Source organism: Orycteropus afer, unplaced genomic scaffold, assembly GCF_000298275.1.
Source record: "Orycteropus afer afer isolate SDZICR_OR568_19922 unplaced genomic scaffold, OryAfe1.0 scaffold00458, whole genome shotgun sequence".
Lineage (NCBI taxonomy): Eukaryota > Metazoa > Chordata > Mammalia > Tubulidentata > Orycteropodidae > Orycteropus > Orycteropus afer.
Window position 1 is genome coordinate 618,123 of NW_006922045.1, and position 8,330 is coordinate 626,452.

Consider the following 8,330-nt stretch of genomic DNA (forward strand, 5'->3'; position numbering starts at 1 on the left):
AAAGTATTTCTAAAGCATCCATTGAGATTTGTGATAATGCTTTAACATTGAAAAGAATGAAAAAATAATAAAAGAAAGACAATGATAGCTTCTCATCCTAAAAATATTTTAGAAATTTAAACTTAACACATGAATTTTGTTTTTATTCAGTCTATCATCAAGACTGTATGTTTGCATTTGTTTTTAAACTGCAGGACTAACTGTGTGGTACCTGAAAAAGTTGAGGGCACACAAAATCAAGTTAGACATGATGTCCTGGAGGCACCCACCATGTTTCATTATATGATCACTCATAACTTTAAGAAAGTGAAAAGTGTGCAAAGGAAAGAATTGCTAGCCTATCCTACAATAGTGCTTTCAATAGCTAATATCCTGGTAGCCCCTCTTAATTTACGAGGAAACGCCAATCTAAGTCAAGTATGGCTTCTGGGTTTTAGGCTGGAGAAATGAAGAGGTAGATGATGGATTTTTTTTTCCCCTTTTCAATATCTAAATATTTGCTTTATTGGCAATATTTTGTCTATCATAATTGTATAAAGTATAAAAGTATATTTTCCTAATTTTTGTTTCTTTGTCAATTTTTTGTGATTGCTTTTGGTATTAAAAGAGCTCTGGTGGTGCAGTGATTAAAGCCCTGGGCTGCTAAACAAAAAGTCGGTCATTGAACCCACCAGTTGCTCAGTGGTGGAAAAATGCGGCAGTCAGCTGCAGTAGATGACAGCCTTGGAAACCCTGTGGGGCCGTTCTCCTCCGTCCTCTAGGAGCGCCGTGAGTCAGAATGGACTGGACAGCTGTGGGATTCTTCAGGCGTTAAAAAGTTAAAAACAGTCAAATCTATTTATTCTTTATTTTAATATTTCTTTCATTGATTTTTGCTTAGAAAGTCATTCTCTGTATACAGAAGACACACGACTCAATTCTTTTCCTTGTGGGAATTATCTTTGCAGTGTTGGGTCTTTGGGCAGGAGTGCATTGGATTGTAGGCAGTGAGGTTGTCTGTGGTAGTGGAAGACTGGACAGCCCAGAGCTCAGAAACAAGAAGTTCAAAGTTGGAACTGACAGCTCTTTGCATCTGCCTCTCATGTATCATGAGCAAAGGAAAGGAGGCAACGGAAGAAAAGTGGTGCTGCCTCCATTTTTTTATTGCTCTTCGGCAGGAAGCTGTGTTCGTCCTCTGATCTTTTATTCCCTCTTACTGCCACTCTGCCATCAGGCACCTCATTACCACCGTCTCAGTTCCGCAGCATATTCTCAGTCGTTCAACAGCAGCTTCTCAGATGTTATAGTTGTATCCACGACACAGACGTTTTATTCAGCAATGATCCCTGGCAATGGCCGGTGCTTAGGGAGGCCCTAACACTGGTTCCCTTGCATGGGGTAAAAGAAACTCGCTAGAGAAATACACATAATTTTTGATGGAATAATGTAGATTCTCTGAAAGCGAAATTGAAAAATATAAATGCAATCCATTTTCTTAACATTCTGGAACTGACAGAGGGTCTAAAACTCTGAGTTGAAGGACTGTGAAATATTTTCTCATTTTCTTCATGAAGCCAGCATGGCACTACGCTTTACATCAGTCAAATGTATGTTCAATCATGCTTTTGTCCCTTCATCCTGTCATCTATTCCTCTCTTGCCAGCCAGACGTCATTAAGCATCAGGGAAAAGAAGAGGGTAAAACCCAGCCTCTGCCATTCAGTCTCTCCAAGCCCAGTGGCAGGTGCAGACGTGCATCCAGATTGCTGTTGTTGTGCAGTGAGAGAACTGATGGAGGTGTGTGGTAAGATTGCTGTGGAAATCAGAGGACGGGCATGACAGGGATGGAGCGAGTTCTTTGTGAAAGCACTGACAGTCAGCTCCCCAAGTTGGGGGGCGTGGGTGTCAGGGAAGGCTTCCAGAAAGAAAACAGTATTCATTGCATCAGTGAGCTTACTTGAAAGCAAGGGGGAATGAAAAAAGAGTAAGGGAAGGGAAGTGAAAGACATGGGGATATCTAATTCTGTGCTTCTTTCCAATTTTTACCCCAGAGTAAGGGCAAGGTATCCTCTGAGTGTATTGAGGTGCTCCCAAGGAAAGCACTCTGGAATCTGTTAGCTGCTGCTCCCCTGTGCCCTCTGCTCCCAGGACTCGGCTCATATTCTGCAGAGTGGCTGAGTCACTCCTGCATTTCACGAACTAAAGCTACATCCAGGTCAGATAATGCATTTCTGCTCATTTTGGCCAAAATGTTTGTACAAATATAAAATATTAATGTGATCTTTAAAAATTCATGGACACTATGAACACGTTTGCAAAATTACATAAATCACGGCACACTCTGAGTTTCCTGGTGTCTCAAAGCAAGTTTTCTCTTTAGAAGGAAGAATGTTGGTCTCTCCTTCTGAAGAAGTATTTCTAAGCAGAGTATCAAATTCCTACCTGGACACATATGATATTAACAACTGAACAATTTCAAATTAAAGCACCAATTAAGACATTTGAAAAAAATATTAAATCAAGGAATAGTTTGCCAAAAAAAGAAAGCTGGTGTTTTCCTGTGGATAAATCCAGCCTGCTAAATTGCTTCCAGGACCAGGAGCCTATCTTAAAACACTTGCCAAAAGTCTAATATTCATTACGTTTAACCTCCTGCCGCTAAGCACGATCATGTTCTACAGTTAGAGGAAGATGCCCAGGCTCTTTGAAAAGAATTATATTCTATGATTTTGTGAGATTGAGTATATTCTTGTAATAAACCAAGAGCCAAACTCACTGCCATCAAGTCCATTCCTATAGGGCACAGTACAACTGCCCCGTACGGTTTCCAAGGCTGTAAGTTTACAGAAGCAGACTGCCTCCTCTTCCTCCCATGAAGTGGTTGGTGGGTTCTAAGCCCCTACCTTTTGATTAGCAACCAAGTGCTTAACCGTTGTGCCACCAGGGCTCCTCATACGTGTGCACATGTAGACTTGGTTTAATATGAGGTTATACCTATGTGAGTATACATCTACACGCACAGGTGTATTTTGTTGTAGCTGCTGATGAGTCTGTTCCCACTCTTGGAAACCTCCCGTATGCAGGGCAGAACTGCTCCCTAGGGTTTCCACGGCTGTGACTTCTTGGAAGCAAGTCACCAGGCCTTTCCTCTGAGGCACCCCTGAGTGGCTTTGAACCACTGAGCTTCTGGCTACTAGTCCAGTGCTTAATCATTCGCACTGAGAGGCCTTCAAATTTAAATGAAAGAAAATACACAGTTCCTCTGTCAAACTAGCCACATTTCAAGAACTCAATGTCCGTGTGTGTTCAGTGTATTCCAAAATAACACCAAACTCAGTGACGTTGAGTCGATTCTGAGTCATGGTGACCCCATTGGGTTGCCAAGGCTATACATCTTTATGAATGCAGACTGCTTCATCTTTTTTCCACAGAGCAGCTTGTGGGTTTGAACTACCAACCTTTTTGTTAACCACTACACCACCAGAGCTCCTCAGGTTACTGTATTGGACTATGCAAATGTCATTATTCCAAAGAGTTCTACTGGGAAGTAGTTGTCTCGAGTAGTTCTCGGAGGAATGCTCCTGATTCAGAAAGCAGGATGGCAGTGGTAAAGACTCCGTGAGCAGCTGCCAGGCCACACAACTGCTGAGAGCTTCACATCTATCACCTTTTTCCCACAAAAACTGTGAAACAGTCATTGTTATCATGGCCATAGTGCAACTGAGGAAACCAAGAATCCCAAAGTTTAAAGGAGAGCTCAAAGTCACTTATCAAAGAAGGATCTGGAAAAATTGGGGCTCAAACCTAAGTCTGATGCTCAAATGCAGGTTCTTGATCAATTTTTCATTTCGGTCTGTCAGCTCTCTCATCACACGGACTGACTCCAAGAGGTCGAAAAGCAGCAGCACTCGTATCAAGAAGGCTCTGTCGCTCTTTACAAGGAAAAAAAGCTTTGTTTCTGAGATTTGCTTTCTCATCCCTGGTAAGGTTGTTGTTAGTTGTCGCCGAGTCCATTTTCTGTGGTGGTGGGGAGAGCTGTAATAATTCAACTTCTCTAATCTTCAGGGAGCTCTGGTGGTGTAGTGCCTAAGGCGTTTGACTGCTAACCAGAAGGCTGGTGGTTCAAACCCCCCAGCCACTCTTTGGAAGGAAGATTGGGTGATCTACTTACACAGTGATAATGCCTTGGAAACCCAAGGAGGGGTCACTATGCGTCAGACTGACTTCACGGCAGTGCGTTTGGTTTGGTTTGGTTAATCTTCAGGTGAAAGAGAGCCAGTCAGTAGTTTATCGGCTGTTGTTGCCGTGGCCCCTGCCTCAGGGGAAGCTCACATACAGCCATTCTGATCCGTCGGGTTTCTAGGGGCTGATTTTCAGAAGCAGACCACCAGGCCTTTCTTCCTCTTGCTCCTTTTCTTCTGGAAGCTCCTCTGAAAGCTACTGTCCATCACGGCAACATGACAACCCCATGGACAGAAGGGTGGGGGCCATACATGAGGGTCCTTGGTGCTGGAAATTGAAGCCAGGCCCCTGCCATGGAGGGGGAGACGTCTACAAAGAAGCCCCCACTGCCATGTAGTTACCCCCGGCTCATGCTACATGGGGCCGGACCTGGGATTCAAACCATGTGCGTGGCTGGAACCACAGAAGCCCCAACCAGTTCCTGGACTTTAAGCTGTGCTCTGCATCCACACTGGCCCCTGTGTCTCCCTCAGAGGCACGGTCTTACTTTACCTTGTAAAACCTGTGGTCTCACCTGTCCCGAGTACAGTGAAGGTGATTTGTCCAGCACCGCTGTCCGTCTTCTGCCTGAAAGGGGAACTCGGTGCAGCAGCCTGGGCTCCCTGCCTCTGTTCTTGCCTCATCTCCTACCCATGCCTCCTGTCACCAGGCCTGAATCGTTCACTTTTTTCGCTGACCAATGTTTTGACAGTGCTTGAGATCTTCTAACTTCAATCCTGTTGGTTGATAAAATGAACACAATCATACCTTATTGTTGCCACTTTCAGGTCAGAAATTTCTTTTCAAGTGTTCAGTGAATCTAGAAATAATAAAACCTCTTTTCCAAGACCAAGCTTTCTCCCACCAGAGCTGCAATTTGCTGTGGGTGATGGTCATGGGACAATCATGTTCACTTTATACACCTCCCGTCTATTTTCTTCAGTGGCATGTTAATGATTATGGGTGACTCATGTGATGCTAATAATTTATTTATTTTATTATTTGATTCAGTTTTGCCTTGATATTCTTACACATCAGAAAATTACTACCCTTTGTGGAAGCACAGTCTACAGAATTATCTGTGAACTTTGAGAATCACTGTTTCATTCTGAAATGATAGATGTTACCAGTTGAATATGTCTGTCATTCTATCAATCATACTCAGATATAATTTCAGGGAAAGACAGGAAAAATGATCTTCTCCAAAAAAGCAAAATACATCATCTATACCTCAATAAATATGAGCCCTTGGTGGTTCAGTGCTTAAGCATCTGGCTGTTAACCAAAAGGTAGGCGGTTTGAACCCATCACTTGCTCCACAGGAGATAGACAAGGCTATGTTCATCCAAAAAGATTACGGTCTTGGAAACCCTCTGTTTTCCAGGGGCACTTTGAGCTGGAATCTGCTTGTCGGCAGTGGGTTTGGTTTGGGCTTTGGTTCAGTGAAGATTGACAGCCTTGGAGACCCTGTGGGGCAGTCCCACTCTGTCCTGTAGGGGCGCTGTGGGTCAGAATGGACTCCACGGCAGTGGGTGTGGTTTGGGCTTTGGTTCAGTAAAGACTGACAGCCTTGGAAACTCCATGGGACAGTTCTACTCTGTCCTATATGGACTCTATGAGTAGGAATCAACCTGACTGTGATGGGGTTAGTTTTTTTTTTCTTTCTTTCTTTGGATAAACCTCCGTAACATCATGAAACTGGTCATGCATCTCTGGGATAGCTAATTACAGAAGAATCACACCATTTAATTTATTCTCGTGAGAAAACATACCATACCAAGCAAATTATTGTTAGAACTACTAACAAGATTTACAGCATTCTTGCCTCCACTGTATATTTTGACTAACAGATTGATTCTTATTATTCCAAACTACGTAAAAGTTTCCACTCTTTCTATTTTAAGAAAGTAACATCTGAAAAACAGAACTTTTGAAAATAATTTTAATGCTATTTTATATTAATACATATTCTGACTCTCCAAAACTGGATATGAAATTTAAAAGGAATTTTAAATGTTCTCTTGGGACTTAATGTTTCCAAAAGTAGAATAATTGTTCCTAAGCAACTCTATTTTGTTAAGTAGCACTTCTAAAAATATGTGAAGTAAGATTTATATATGAAATTAATATGTTAAGTAGCATCTTTAAAATAATAAAATGAGATTTATGGGTCAATATGCAGGTAGTCCCTGACTGACAGGTTTCCAAAAACTACTGTCATTAATTGGTTCATATGTTGAATCCCTCTTTTTTTTCTTCATTATTATTGCCTTTAATTAACAGTGTCTTTATAAATCTGATCTTTATTTGTCTTTGGTGGTTGGAATCATGACGTCTGAGAATGATAACATCAGCAATTAAGGACTGCAACATCATAGGTATCATTAACGATAAGATGTGTGGTTCATCTAACCCGATACATTGTAAGTCGGGGGCTACCTGCATTAGGAAATTCACGTTTCTGTTCTACTATGGCTTACTGTTATCCTCAGCAGCGTAAAATAAACAACAACTAAACCACGTTGTACAAGTCCTGACTTCTGATTTCAATGAGCTTGTACTCTAGTCAGTAAGAAGTATTTCAGAGGATAGATTAAATATAAAATGTGTTAGGAAATAATTTTAAAGTACTTAAAAATACACTATGACTGCTACCAGGAAGGTCAGTGGTTCCAACCTGCCAGCCGCTCCATGTAAAGAAGATGGGGCAATCTACTCCTGGAAAGATTTACAGCCTTGGAACCCAGTGGGGTCTCTGTGAGTCCGAAATGACTCTATAGCAGTGAGTTTGGTTTTTGTTAAAGTCTTGTGGTAGTGTAGTGGGTTAGACATTTGGCTGCTAACCAGAAAGTCAGTGATTCAAACCCACCATCTGCTTTGTAAAGATTTGCAGCCTTGGGGTGGTCGCTATGAGTAGGAATGGACTCCGTGGTAGTGGTGTTTTTTTTCTTTTTCTTTTTGTTAATTCTTATGAGAGGAATTTACTGAGGAGTTAGTGCCTAACATGAATCTTGAAGGAACCCTGAGAGCACAATGGTGAAAACACTCATCTGCCACAGAAAGGTCAGTGGTCCAAACCCACCAGCTGCTCTGATCTGTGGAGAAAGGTGTTGTAGTCCTTATAGAGTTACTCTGAGTTGCAGTTGACTTGACAACAATGGGTTTGGTTTAGATTTTTTGGATGGACTTTTAAGAATTGGTAAGTTTTGGATAAAAGTCTACAAAACTCTGTGTAAAAATGTCAACCAGAAGCGATGATTAAACCAAAAAAACCCACCATCATTGAATCGATTCCAACTCATAGGGACCCTAAGCTGATTATAACTGCCCCACAGGGTCTCCAAGGCTCTCATCTTTACAGAAGCAAAGTCCAAATCAGACCAACAGCCGTTGAGTCAATTCCGACATACAGTGACCCTAGAGGACAGAGTAGAACTGACCCAGGGGGTTTCCAAGGCTGTCAATCTTTACAGAGACAGACTGCCTCATCTTTCTCCCTTGGAGTGGCTGGTGGTTTCAAATCACTGACCTTCTGATTAGCAGCCAAATGTTTTAACTACTGTGCCACCAGAGCTCCAAAGTAATAACAGAAGAAGAAAAGAAAAAAACCTAAACTAAACTCACTGCCATAGAGTTGATTCTGACTCATAGTGGCCCACTGGGATTGCCCCATCAGTGGGTTTGAATTACCAGTCTTCTGATTAGCAGTCAGATGCTTTAGGCATTGTCCACCAGAGCTCCTTAAGTGATGTCTAAGGACAAACAACAATTTAGGATGCCTAAAAACTTAAGAAATTTAAAAATATACTAGCCTGCCTATTGTGAACACAATTGCAATAAAAGACTTGGATCTATAATGTATGTTGTTGTTGTTGTTAAGTGCCGTCGAGTTGTTTCCAACTCATAGTGACCCCATGCACAGCAGAATGAAACACTGCCCGATCCCGCGCCAGCCCCACAATCCCTGCTATACTTGAGTCCATCACTGCAGCCACCGTGTCAATCCATCTCATTGAAGGCCTCCCCCTCTTTTGTCGACCCTCCACCCTACCAAGCATGACATCCTTCTCCAGGGAATGGTCCCTTCTTACAACATGACCAAAATAGGTGAGACGAAGTCTGGCCATTCTT